The sequence below is a fragment of the Lathyrus oleraceus genome, chromosome 4 (genome assembly GCF_024323335.1).
Source record: "Lathyrus oleraceus cultivar Zhongwan6 chromosome 4, CAAS_Psat_ZW6_1.0, whole genome shotgun sequence".
In the NCBI taxonomy this organism is placed as follows: Eukaryota; Viridiplantae; Streptophyta; class Magnoliopsida; order Fabales; family Fabaceae; genus Lathyrus; species Lathyrus oleraceus.
Window position 1 is genome coordinate 345,672,357 of NC_066582.1, and position 13,132 is coordinate 345,685,488.

Sequence of the window (13,132 nt, forward strand, 5' to 3'; positions counted from 1 at the left end):
CAGACCCTAGGACGAGCGTACATGATAGGAACAAATCGCTCTATGATTTGGATGGACCACCAAATACACCACCTTCTCTTTCAGAGACACCCCAAATCTACGACCATTATGACAATTATCTCTCCGATGCTGAATCACATGCCCTAGTTATACCTGCTGCACCTCTCACCGATCATGCTGCTGCCATCGAAGCTATTCAAACAGACGTCTCCAATCTGAGAGGTGAGCTGAGCACCCTACACGTGGAAATTCCACAGCTTTATGGATGTAGTGACAGAGAACCTGGATCACATTTACCAGCACTTCTACTCGTTCGATCCTCCTACCAGCAGTCGCCGTAATGGCTAATTTATTATAGTATTACCGATTTACTGACTATTATTTTATTTTATTTTCTTGTTTGGAATTTTATTATTATTTTCTGTTGTAATACCCCAAAATTTACCCTACAATTTTTCCTGGAAGCATGGGATTATGTTTCACACTCCATTGACATCATACTAGGTCATAGTCATTGCATACTGCATTAGTGACTTGGGAGTCAGGTTTTAATTGATCACTCCTTAACAGAAGGAGCCCACACAAAGCAAGATTGAGAATTGGACTTCATTCTCTAAGTATACAAGTCTCAAGGGTCTCAGGGGGCTCCAGGTATCTTATTATGGTCCCCAGTTCATCAGTGAAGGAGTTAGAGCTATCAGAGTGTTCATCTAGATTTAATCAGGAAATTAGGGTTTCATGGCTACCTGCAGCAGGCAATGTTTGGTTGGAAGTATAGGAGCTCATCCATGTCATGATTGGAGAGGCATCTTGGCCTAGGAAGACTCACAATTATCTCAGAAAGATCCATTGGCAAGCAGTGCAATCAGTTCCCGATCAATTTTGCCCTAAAATTAGGGTTTGGTATAAAATCAGTTTATTTCTGATTCTTTGGGTGAAACTATTTTCCATGGCCCTCCATATGTCCACAAGGGTCTACATACAAAAAATCAGTTTTTTATTTGAGTCAGAAGTGCTTCAATTGATCATTGGAATCGGGAATCAGGCAGTTTGGGAAAAATCAACTGTGGGGCCAGAAAAGTCAACTCCTGACTTTTTGAGAGTGGAATCTCAAAATTCATGCCTAGGGGAGCCTACATGTGAAATTTGATCAAAGTTGGATCATGGATTCGCCATTTAATCAGGAATTGGAAAAGTTACTTAATTTGGAAATGGTTGACTTTCCATTTTAGGCAAGTTTTTATGATTTTGCACTCACTTCAAGCCCATTTTCCATCAAGATAAAAGCTCAATTTGAAAATTTCTCCAACATGAAAGTTGTTCCTCTTGTTCCAATATTTCTAGAAATATAAAGTTTGCTCCATTTGGATCCAAGTTGAGAAAGTTATGCTTAGTCAAAGTAGGGCATATTTTTAGGACACTTAGAAAAATTTCTAAGTCTAAAAATCTTTAAATCTTGTCAAAACGTTTTGGCCAGTTTTCTTGCACTTCAAGGCACCAATTTAAAATATTCTCTTCACCACAATTATACCTTGTCATGTCCTCTTTCACCTCCCTTTGGGGTCATCTCATTTGGATCCATGGTTTGAGAGATACACTCACTTAAAGTTGGTACCATGACTTGAAATTTCCAGGCAGATTTTAAGTTACCTTGGCCAGCCTTGCATTCTTTCAGGTTTGCTTAACTTTAGGCCTCTTTTTAGGTTACTTCTACTCACCATTTCTTTTAACTTTGAACATCAAAGATACTCTCCAATATGCCATCTTTCATATGCCTTTGGAATGAGATTCATAAGATGTTTCATTTGCAAGATATTAACCTTTAAAGTCATCACTTAGACCTGATTTTTGTGCCCAACATTTATGCCTAACTTGCCCAACCAATCTTGCAATAGTGTGACATGATCTTGAGGTCCATTTTTCATCTTCTTCCACTCATTATCTCCATCCATTCTCAACATGAAACATGCCATACTCCATGTTATCTCTCTACTGTTTGCATTATCTCCTCGATTGGTGATTTGCTCATCAAGTTATGTTGCCACAAAGTCACCACCTTGAATTGATTTCTTGCTGCCAAACCAAGCCATGTATGCTGCACAAATGCAATACTGCACAACCAATGCTTTGTTTTCCTTATTTAACCATACATCATATGTCCATTCACCTAAAAGTTTTGCCAAAATAAGAAACCTCAGTACCTCACGTGCTCTCTTTCCCATTTCTAATGCACCTCACCAAATGCCACTAACTTGCATCACTTGCTCACCCCAAAACAGATTATTTTTGAGCCCATTAAGGAGCATTTGACCCACAGTACTTAAAGTAAGAAACCCTAAGCATGAAAGGAGGGCAGTGGATTTTTGAGCAAGAAAGAGAAAGGTTCATTAGGGGTCAGCTTTTATTTCTCAGCAAGTTCTTGAGGTGAAGCTCTTGAAGCACCAAGGAAGCATCATTTTCTTCTAGTCTCTCCACAGTCAAGAAGCAGTGGACTAGACTTCCACTAGGTAACTCTCTTGCTCCATTTGCATAGCCATTTATTGATACATCTATGCTCATTATCATGTTTGTTTCAATGCTAATCATGTATTTATGCTTACTTTTGAAGCCCTCAGTACGAGGCATTGTTCATGGTGTTGAGTTGTGTTGTTGATTTTTTGCTCATGTCCGTGTTCATATTGACACCTTGCTGTTAACTTTTCTCCATGAATAAGCTACCATTTCACCTAAAAAAGGTTACCACGTTAATCATCGCATTTTGTACTTGAGATCTGGGCTTTGCTTCATATTTTTTGATGCACTATAGCGTTCGTATTTTTGTGTTGAAGTTGAGAGAAGCATGCTGTATTTCCTGCGTTTTCTACATGATTATGGCTAGGGTTTGGCTCAAGGAAGAAGATGACTCTGTGTCTTGAGAGCCCTTGGATCCAGCACTCCTGTTTTAATCTTGTCCGTCTGTTGTTTTTTGTCTTTTAGTGACTTAAATAAAAGTGACCGATTGACAAAGGTTCACATGGTTATTTTAATTAAAATGTTCATTTTAATATGTCACGCCCTGATTTAAATTGTGGTTTGGATCGTGGGCCTTCACTGTTTGCTTTTAACACCCCTCGTTTATGGCCCATCAGCGCATCACTTATTCCCAGTGCAGTCATAAATGCTAATAACTTTTTTTTAATTCCCAATTTATTTCTGTTTTGATTTTAATTAATTTAAAATGTTTTCTTTGTTCATAAAAATATCCAAAAATATTTTCCATATTGCTTGATGCCTTATTTAGTTTTATTTAATTTTTATTTTCGCATTTATTTAGTATTAATATTTTATTTTAATTATTCATTCTAAGTGGTCCATTTTAGCATACATTTGATTCTTGATTTTATTTTTATAACTTAAAATTATTTTCAGCTTCTGATTTTTAGGATGAAGGTTGACCACTCCCCCATGGTCAACCTGACTTTTTCTTAGATTTTTATTTCATATTTTTAATTTATTCTTGATTTATTTTTAACCTAGGTTTGACTTCTGTTTTATTTCAATTAATTCATGTACTAATTTTCATTATTTTTAAAATCTTTTTGGGGGATGTTGATGTCCTGACCCCACCTTACTTAGTTTAATTTTCATAATTTTCCTGATTAATTGGCTATTTATTTGATATTTATTAAGTTGGCTCGAATTTTCAGTTGACTTCTTTATGATCAATGTTTGATTTAGGGATCGCTTATGGTAATTGAAGAGATCTTTTGATCCTCCCTTGTTAATCTCATAGGCCATGTATTAGAGGCCTTTTATCTTGATAATATTTATTCCATGAAGTCAGTCCCATTCAAACATCAATAAGATGAATAAATGGCTCACAATACACAAGCTCACACATAACTAAAACCCTAAAACTCTCTCACTCTTTCGTTCGTTTCTTGTGTGCTTAAACCAGGTTTTACATGGCCTTTAAATAAAAGCTTTTAAATGGACCTAGGCAGCACAAAACCCTAATTCTATTTTCCTTGCGCATCTTCTAAGTAACGACAGCTAATCATCCCTTTTTTGAAATTAGATCATTTTGGTTTTAAATCAAATTACTCCTTGAATAGCGCATTAAATCTCCACATAATCACACACAGATTTGCATGAAAAGCGCAATATTAAGATACATAACATTCAGATTGAATGTTCTGTATACACATGTCTTAATATCGGGTCTGACATCTTAGCTAAATCCTACACAACCATATTTAAACATCCTGCAGGAAGCTGATATCACATGTCAAAACAACACGCGCGAAAACTTGTAATAACTCTAAGTTTTACCAAAATTGATGCCAACATAGAACCAACAAACTCCCGCTTTGGCAAATTTTGGCTAAAACATACATCAGATCATACGTTTCACAAGAAATCAATCACAATATCAGTTCAGCAGCAAAAGTAAACATACACACATTACTTGCAAAAATAGCAACTAGTAAACACACATGCGCTTGTGCTCATAACACCCCCCCCCACTTCAACTAGTCCACACCAAGCACCAATCTGCTTCACACAGACAAAACACTTCCCCCTCTTCTCCCTCTTTGTATCAAACATCCAACATCATCTCCAACATCATCTATAGCTATAGCTACTTCTCCTTCTTTTTAGCCAAAAGAGACCAAAGAGACAAAATAAATGTCTATTCATTCATAAACCAAAATGTCAAAAGTTAAGGGTTACAAAGCCAAGTACATAAACAACTTTAAGCAAGCTGAGATACAAACCAACAAAGTAAACACCAAAACAGCAGAACATAACTGCCAAAATCAAGAAAATCCATCAAAACAGCAACAAAAATCATCATATCAATGGGGGCCAAATTCAAAGGAGCTAATCAGAGGAGCTTGAGCTTGCAACTTCATCAGCATCAGAAACAGAATTGCCACTTGTCTCATCATTAGTTGTAGACCTCTCACTAGAGGTGTGGGCTTCAGCTTCCTTAGCATGTTCAATATTCTCACCTTCAGCTCGCTCCAAGCTTGCAATTAGGGCTTCCAACGATTCTTTCCTAGTTGTTGCTACCCTTATCCCTTCACCCAACTCTTTACACGTCTCCTTCAGCTTAACAATAGTTCCAACTTTTGAGGTTGGCTTTTTCATAGTAGATGTCATGACAATGTCTTCGACATGACTGCCTTCAAACAGTTTATAGTGCACTGATAGAGTAGGTTTTCTTCTACTTGGTAAGTCATTAGAACTCAGAATCCCAGGGTGTTGACTCAGGATAATCCCACAAATCATAGAGGGAAAGGCTATAGGTAGCTTCACTGCATTAGTAGATGCATGCTTGACAATTTGTTCAAACATAAATCTACCATAGTCAAATTTTAGTTTGGTTCCCACAACAAAGATAAATCTTCCAAGGGTATTAGAAATTGTGGAAATATGGTTGGTAGGCACCCAATTTGCAGATCCTATTTTATGCAATATAGCATACTTGACAGTCAACTTCCCAGTAGGAAGATGCTTTTTAATAGGCCACCCTTTCACCTGCCTTGCTGTAATTTCTCTACAGACCTCATTGTCTGTAGCTTCCAATTCACTTGCACCCTTAACTCTTCTTCCTAGAAAACTTTTAATGACAGTGGGAGAGAATGTGATACACTTACCTCTCACAAATACTTTGCAAAATTCCTTGCTGTTCTTATCAGCAATATCCTCAGGAATGTTGACAATGAATTCCTTAACCAAACCCTCATAGCACTGAGATAACCCAGCCACAGTCTTCGTCAACCCAACAGTCTTTATTAGGTCCATGACCTTTTTGACTTCAACATCATCCTTTCCTAACTCCCTCTCTACATCCAACCTTCTTTGAATCATAAATTTCCATTTGGCATCTCCATCTTCAAGATGGAAAGAGATATTATCCAAATGCACAACAACAACTTTCACAGGGGACTTCCTCACAGTGGTCCTCTTCACAGGGGAGATGTCAAGGACATCATCCTCAACATCTTCTTCAGAATTAGAAACTTCTCTAACCTTCCTCTTCTTCACATCAACCTGCTCCAAGATTTGGAAGGACCAACACCAGCAGTCTTCTTAGCTATTTTAGCTGACATCATTTCAGCCACAAATCTTCCTTTTCATTATGATGTTCAACCTCAGGAGAGGGGTACATTTTAGACAGGGGAGTAGAGACTCCCTTCACAAAATGTCCTTCATTAAGGATTCTAGTGACTAGGTTTCTTATACACAATCAGTGTGGTGTATATCTTCCTTAGAACTAGTGGCATGAGTTGAGCTAGAAGGGATACTAGAGTTGTTACCTTGATTGAGGCACGCAGAAGCTGATGCATCCATGGGATGGTTTAAATCAAGGGCTTCGCAGGGAATAACAGATAGAGGAACCACATCCAAAATCTCATCATCGTGAATGTCCATGGAAGGAGTGTTAACCTTGTGAGTAGACTTAGTAGTTTTTGAATCAGATGTAGTTTGATGTTGTGACATCTTGACGTTTTTGTGGAAAAATTGCAGTTTCCCTAGCAGTGGAGTGTGAGGAAGAAGCAGGGAGTTGGAAGAGTTGGAGTAGGTAGTGAGGTTACGTGTGAAAAGGTAATAGATGGTATTTCCAAGACTAGGTGATGATTTACCATAAAGGGGGCGCTTTATTTTAAGAAAATAGACAATAATTTGCTTACTTTTTCCACTCCATAATAATTGCTACAAATTTTCAAAAATGCAAATCCCTAATTTCCCTCTCAGGAATTCAAATTGATTTGCATCCAAGGCCTTTGTAAAAATATCAGCTAGCTGCATCTTAGTAGCAACATGCTCTAGGGCTACAATTTTATCCTCCACGAGTTCTCTAATAAAATGGTGACGGATATAAATATGTTTTGTCATGCTGTGCTAAATAGGATTCTTAGAAATGTTTATAGCACCAGTTTGTCACAGTACAATGTCATGACATCTTGCGTGACATTGTATTCAGTCAACATTTGTTTCATCAACACCATTTGAGAACAACTACTTCCAGCTGCTATGTATTCAGCTTCAGTAGCAGACAAAGACACACAATTTTGTTTCTTACTAAACCATGATATTAAATTGTTCCCTAAGAAGAAGCATCCTCCTGATGTGCTTTTCCTATCATCGGCACTTCCAGCCCAATCAGCATCACAATATCCAGACAACACAGATTCAGATCCATGAGTGTATAGCATCCCATAGTCACTAGTACCATTGACATATTTCAGGATCCTTTTCACTTGGTTTATGTGACTCACCTTTGGTTCAGCTTGATATCTAGCACATACACCTACAACAAAAGTAATGTCAGGTCTGCTTGCTGTGAGATATAGCAGACTTTCTATCATGCTTCTGTAGAGACTTTGATCCACACTGACACCATTTTCATCTTTAGACACTATCAGATGAGTAGGAGCAGGTGTCCTTTTGTGGATTGCATTCTCCATGCCAAACTTCGTAACAATATTTTTGGCATATTTACTTTGAGATAGAAAGATATAATCTTCCATCTGCTTGACTTGTAGCCCAAGAAAATAGGTTAGTTCTCCAACAAGGCTCATTTCAAATTTAGACTGCATTTGTTCAACAAAATGTTGAACCATCTTACTTGACATCCCACCAAACACAATATCATCCACATATATCTGAGCCACCATGAGCTTTCCTCCTTCATTTTTGACAAATAAAGTCTTATCAATGCCTCCCTTCCTGTATCCATTGTCAATGAGAAACACTGTGAGTCTCTCATACCAAGATCTAGGAGCTTGTTTCAACCCATATAGGGCTTTCCTCAACTTATACACATGCTTTGGAAGATTTGGGTCGGTGAACCCTTTAGGTTGTTCAACATACACTTCCTCATTTAAGTAGCCATTTAAGAAGGCACTTTTCACATCCATTTGGAATAGTTTAAACTTCAGAATACATGCCACTCCTAGCAGTAATCTAATGGACTCCAGGCGAGCTACAGGAGCAAATTTTCATCAAAGTCAACTCCTTCAACTTGAGTGTATCCTTATGCTACCAATCTTGCTTTATTTTTAGTAACCACACCTTTTTCATCAGATTTATTCTGGTAAACCCACTTTGTTCCAATAACATTTATTCCTTCAGGTCTTGGAACCAATTCCCACACTTCATTTCTCTTGAATTGGCCTAACTCTTCCTGCATGGCATTAATTTAGAATTCATCAGTTAAGGCTTCTTTGACATTCTTAGGCTCAATCTTGGACACAAAACAGGCATGTGAGATCACTTCCCTTGATCTAGTGGTGACCCCTTTATTTGGGTCTCCTATAATGAGATATTTAGGATGATCCTTCTGAATTCTGATAGAGGGTCCCTTATTAATTTTATCAGCTTCAGGTTCAGCTTGAGTGGACTCACTCTCATTACTTTTGTCCAGGAGATCAGCTGGGGCATCATTAAGAAATGTTTCAACATCGTCTGTGACATCAGTCTCTTGATCATCAATAACAACATTGATAGATTCCGTCATAACTTTTGTTCTGGAATTAAAAACTCTAAACGCTCCGCTGTTTGTTGAGTAGCCCAGAAATATTCCTTCATCACTCTTGGGGTCCATTTTCCTTCTTTGTTCACGATCAACCAGGATATAACATTTACTACCAAACACATGGAAGTATTTGACAATATGTCATCTTCCCTTCCAGACTTCATATAAAGTGGTTGGGGTCCCTTTCTTCAAGGTTACTCTATTATGAACATAGCAGTCCAGAAGTGGTAAGGTAACTTCTTATCATGAATCATAGCTCTAGTAGATTCTTGGAGAGTTCTATTTTTCCTTTCTACCACACCATATTGCTGAGGGGTAATGGGAGAGGAGAACTCATGACCAATTCCTTCAGATGAACAGAATTCAGAAAATTTACTGTTATCAAATTCTTTCCCATGATCACTTCTGATCCTGATAACATGACTCTCTCTTTCTCTTTGAAGTCTTTGGCAAAGATCTTTGAACACATCAAACACACCAGATTTTTCCCTTATAAAATTTACCCAGGTATATCTGGAGAAGTCGTCCACCACAACATAAGCATACCTTTTCCCACCAAGACTTTCCACCTGCATAGGTCCCATCAAGTCCATGTGGAGAAAATTCTAGCACTCTAGATGTGGTGTCATGTTTGATCTTCTGATGTGACATCTTTGTTTGCTTTCCAATCTGACAATCACCACAAACTCTTCCTTCATCAATCTTTAATTTTGGGATTCCTCTGACAGCTTCAACAGATATAATCCTCTTAATTCCTTTAACATGCAGATGACCCAGTTTTTGATGCCATAGTTTCACTTCTTCTTCTTTAGCTAGAGTACACATTGGTGAATAGCTAGTTTCTTGAGAATTCCACATATAGCAGTTGTCCTTAGACCTGACTCCTTTCATGATCACCTCATTTTTTTCATTAGTAATCAAGCATTCAGTTTTTGTGAAGTTCACATTTAGACCTTGGTCGCATAGTTGACTGATACTGATCAGGTTTGCAGTCAATCCTTTAACAAGTAGCACATTATCAAGGTTATGGACTCCAGGATAATTCAAATCTCCAATCCCCTTGATTTCACCCTTTGCTCCATCACCAAATGTTACATAGCTGGTGGCATGAGGTTGGAGGTTAATTAGCAGGTTTTTGCTTTCAGTCATGTGTCTGGAGCATCCACTGTCAAAGTACCAGTCTTCTTTGGCTGAGACTCTGAAGGAAGTGTGAGCTATCAAGTTAGTAGCACTAGCCCTAGGAACCCACTGTTTTCTGTTAACAAGGATATGTTATTTGGGTCTAGGTTGATGATGAGTAGGACTAGGATAACCATACAACTTAAATCATAATGGTTTTATATGGCCAAATTTCCCATAGTAATGACATCTCCATCTTTGGTGTTTTCCTTTATGTTGTCTTTACTTGTGATGTTGAGACACCTGATGTGACATCTTTGGTTTGCTACCAGTGGGACTACACTCAGGAGAGGACTTATTGAACCAAAGGCCAGTCATGTCTCCTGCCATCTTTCCAGTCTGGAGGATTTTGTCTAAGGTGTCAGATCCACTGTTTAGAATTCTGACATACTTCGTCATCTCATCCAGTTTGGAGTTCAGGAACACGACTTTGATCTTCAACTTAGAAATGGTTTCTAAGTCTTCTGTCTTCTCATCCTCTAGTTGGGTTATCAATTTCTTCTGATTCTCCACTTGTTGACACACTTCTTCACTTCTGAAACATAACTTCCTATAGGTAGTAGATAATTCATCAAAGGTTACTTCATCATCACTGGAGTCTTCATTAGAATCCCATCTTCCAGTCAAGGCAGTCACAAGATTGGCAGACTCTCCTTCTGTTTCACTTTCATCAAACCAAGTAGCAGCAAGACTCTTCTTCTATTTCTTGAGATATGTCCCACATTCAGCTCTAATGTGTCCATACCCTTCACACTCATGGCACTGAATTCCTTTGCCCTATTTGGATTTTTCCTCATATTTTGTTCTTCTTCCTGCATCATTAGACTTACTGATGTCAAATGAGTTGTTCTTGACATTAGAATTTGACCTTACATCCATCCTCTTCAGGAGTTTATTGAATTGTCTCCCAAGGAATGCTACATCATTTTCCAGATCTTCATCAGTATCCTGACTACTATCTTCCTCTTTCTCTTTAGTGTTTGACATAAACGCTATGCATTTGACTTTCTTTTCAGATCCATCACTCATTCCCAACTCGAATGTTTGGAGGGATCCAATTAGCTCACCACTCTTATCTTGCAGATATCTTGAGATTCTTCTATGGTTGTCACTTTCATGGCAAATCTCTTGGGAAGTGACTTGAGAATTTTCCTCACAAGCTTTTCATCTGACATCTTCTTACCCAGGGCTCCTGAGGCATTAGCAATTTCAAGGATATTCATATGGAAGTCATGAATACTTTCATCTTCTTTCATCCTGAAACTCTCAAACTTAGTAGTAAGCAGCTGCAATCTAGACATCTTCAATCTAAAGGTACCTTCATGAGTGGTTTTGAGAATATTCTAAGCATCTTTAGCCACCTCGCAGTTGCTCACCAGTCTGAAGATGTTCTTATCAACCCCATTGAATATAAATCTTACACTTGAACGATCTTCGCACTACGTCCTAAAAATAGGCCAAGATGGGCGTGGTAAACTATGGTCCTTGGCTTCTAAGGCATATATTAGAAAGAGTAATGCCTAACCACGACTACTCGTGTGACATTATTGATCCCAACATAACCTCCACCAAGTGAACGGGCTTGCAAGTGAACTTGCTAAGGAATAACTCCACACAAGTCAACAAGACTATGCCATTCTCCTATCCTAAGTGCACTCGAGTTCGGGTATAGAACTCATCTCACAAAGATCACCAAGCATACAAGGAATTAATATTCAAACAATTCAATCATTACATACAATACAGTAATCCCAAATTGCACAAAAATATGTCACAAACCAATATACCATACAATACAACAAATATGAAAAGTAGGCAAAACCCACTAGGCAAATGATATTCCCCAGCAGAGTCGCCATTTTTCTGTAGCGGGGTATTCGTTACCATTAGAGATATTGACTAAATTCAAGGTAAACCATACAAGTCGAGTCACCACCGCACTTTTATTTATCCAAAGGAATGGTTAGAAAGCGAACAAAAACCTAAAAGTTTTATCGAATCAAAAACTAGTAAAAATGTCAGAGATCTGAGTAAGGGGGTTGGTTATGCAATGGGAAGGTTTTAAGCACCCAAAACATCCTAGGTACTCCTAGGGAGCCCTTTTCCTAAGTGTTGTTCTAGTCTAAAGGGTGTAGGTATATCTAAAGTACTATTTACTAAAAGGAAGGTTAAAAGAAAATGACTCGCAAGGATGTCACATCCACTGCCTACATATCTCATCTGAGTATGAGAATCAGAGTCTTCGTAGCTCGGCTACCTATGGGTTAAAGAGAAGTGTGCTCGGTAAGACGTCGCGTCTTATGCTTACGTATCTCATCTGGAATGAGAATCAGAGCAAAATGTAGTTCGGCTAACTAGGGGTTAAGGATTGCCATCTGAACATGGACTTACAAAAGAGGACACCAGCTGTGTCAAAGGAGGGTGGGCAGTGTGTTCAACGTCCTAGCATTAGGTGTCGCAGCTCGCTGAATTGAGTCTTAGACAGTTACCTCTTTGCAATAGAACATACTGATATGCCACAAGATCGGAGACGTACAGAAGGTCTAAAAGTGGGGAAGCTCTGCTCTAGAGTTGTCATGAAATATGGACCTATGTGTTAGGATTTACAAAGGGGAACATCTACCTAATGTTAGCATGCAAAGAATATGGGAATTCTACCTATGTTACCATACAAAGGGTTCTACCTAATGGGTGCTACCTAAACGGAACAAGAGTCGATAGATGGAGCGCGGAGAGGAGTTACAGATAAGGGTAGATGGCGATGCCGGAGGCAATCGACTTACAGGTAGATGGCGATGCTTGAGGGAATCGACTTACAAGAGGATGGATGAATGCGTGCTGGTTCTGTTAAGTTTTGAAAATGATTACTCGACGTTGGATCGAGCTTTTGATCTTATTTTGAAATGGTTATCGGATGTTCACTTTAATTCTTGTATTAACAGATGACTAAAGAAATAAAGAAATAAATATTATACACTTTATGGGAGAGGGGTACATTTGTTATGAATGGGGATTGTTCATGGCAAACAAACAATAAGAATATATGCCTCATACATCATACAAGTAGGCAACAATTATCAATCAGATCGGATAAATAAACAATATATAATCAAACCAAAGAATCAAATAATGGAGAATTTAAACAATGCATGGGAGTATGAACATGTTAAATAATCAAGCAATAGAAAGCATGAATGAGAGAAACAAGTATAAAAGATAACAGATGAATCAAATAGATGAAAATATGCACACGAAAGGTCCACTGAATAATTTAATCAGGAAATGAGGTAAGGACCAAACAAAATCAAGGTAAAAGGCCTCTAATACATGGCATATGAGATGAATGAGGGAGGATCAAAAGATCTCTTCAATTTCCATAAGCAATCCCTAAGTCAAACATCGATCATAAAGAAGTCAACTAAAAAT